Source organism: Echinops telfairi, unplaced genomic scaffold, assembly GCF_000313985.2.
Source record: "Echinops telfairi isolate 266 unplaced genomic scaffold, ASM31398v2 ScPeMD7_7469;HRSCAF=8507_1, whole genome shotgun sequence".
In the NCBI taxonomy this organism is placed as follows: domain Eukaryota; kingdom Metazoa; phylum Chordata; class Mammalia; order Afrosoricida; family Tenrecidae; genus Echinops; species Echinops telfairi.
In genome coordinates, this window is record NW_022111373.1 from 19,495,858 (window position 1) to 19,497,868 (window position 2,011).

Below are 2,011 nucleotides of genomic sequence, written 5' to 3' on the forward strand. Positions count from 1 at the left end.
AGTCAGACTAATAGTCTAGCCACTATAGATGGCTGATGTTAAGGAGAATAACCTCTGACCTACTTTCGCTGATCACCTATTGTACAGTCATTCTTAAGCAGCTAAGTCTGGTACATATTTTGGGGAGACAACTTAAGAGAAATCCTTCTGCTCCTCACAGAACCAGAGGAATATTGTGTGTTTCACTGGTGCTTTACTACACCCTGGTTGATTCATCCCTTCCTTGTGACCCTTCTGTGAGGGGATGTTCCACTGTCTACAGATGGGCGTTAGGTCTCTGCTCCAACCCCCGCCTCCCACCTCATTCTCAACAATTTGTTTGTTTGGGATCTTCTGATGCCCGTTACCCAGTCCCAATGACATCCCAGGATTGCACAGGCTGGTTGCACAAGACCTCTTTAGAATACTGAAAGGCAAGGGTATTACTTTGAGGACTGAAGTACACCTTACCCAAGCCACGGCATTCTCCATTGTATCATATGCATGTGAAAGTTGGACACTGGATAAGGAAGACTGTAGAAGAATAGATGTATTTGAATTGTGGTGCTGGAGAAGAATATTGAAAGTACCATGGTCTGCTAAAAGGACAAATAGCTCTGTATCAGAAGATGTAATGCCAGAGGGTTCCTTAGAGTCAAATATGGCAAGACTTCCATCTTACATACTTTGGACATATTGCCAAGAGAGACCATTCCCTCAAAGACACCGTGTCTGGTAAAGTGGGGGGATGGCAAAAAAGAGGAAGGCCCTTGATGAGATGGGCTGACAGTGACTACATCAAAGGCACAGGCATAGGAACAATTCTGAGCATGGTGCAGGCAGTATGGTGCTTCGTTCTGTTGTGCATAGGGTCGCTGTAGGTCAGAGCTGACTCAATGGCACTTAATAAAAACAACATGAAGGCCACAGCACCAAGACTGAAGGAAAGGTTATTAATAACAATATGCAGATGACACAGCCATGGCTACTGAAAGCAAGGAGGACTTCAAGTTCTTGCTGATGAAAATCATGGACTTCAGTATGGACTACAACTCAATGTAAAGAAGAAAGAAAAATCCTCAAAACAATAGACAACATAGTACTTGGATCTTCATTTAATGCTCAAGGAAGCAGGAACCATGAAACCAAATGATTACATTGGGCAACTCTACTGCACAAACTCCTTTAAAGTGTTAAAGCTCAAATACATCGCTCTGTGGACTGATGTGTGTGTCGCTCAAACCAAGCTATTTCCAATTGCCTTGTATACATGTGAAAAAACTGGGTAGTGAATAAGATTTAAAAAAAAATCATTTTATTGGGGGCTCATACAGCTCTTATCACAATCCATACATACATTGTGTCAAGCACATGTGTACATTTGTTGCCATCATCATTTAAAAATTTTTTCTTTCTACTTGAGCCCTTGGTATCAGCTCATTCTCCCTTCCCCCACCCTCCCTCATGAACCTTTGATAATTTATAAATTATTATTAAGAGAATAAAAATGTTTAATGATGTTATTGAATTATGGTGTTGGAAAAATATACAGGAAGTATGGATTTCCAGAAGAACAAACAAATCTATCTTGAAAGAAGGACAACCAGAATGCTCCTTAGAAGCAAAGATTTTATCTCATACACTTTAGAAATGCGATCAGGAGAGACCAGTTCTGGAAAAGGACATCATGCTTCGAATAGCAGAGGATCAGTGAAAAAAGGAAGACCCTGGAAGAGATGGACTGATAACGTGGCTGGCTGCATCAATGGGCTCAAACAAAAACTTAGAGATGGTTCAGAACGGCGCAGTGTTTTGCTCTGTTGTACATAGTGTCTCAATGAGTCAGAACAAATTGATGGTTAACCTCCTTGGTGGTCTAATTATGTCAGTAATTTTGTTAAGGGACTTCTCTGCAGTGTAATCCCGAGTGTGGCTTGGGGTTACCGCTTCTGACAGTTAACATTTACCCCAAGCCACACTCGGGATTACCGCCAGGGAGGTTTAAGGGACTTCTCTGCAGTGTACAGTTAAC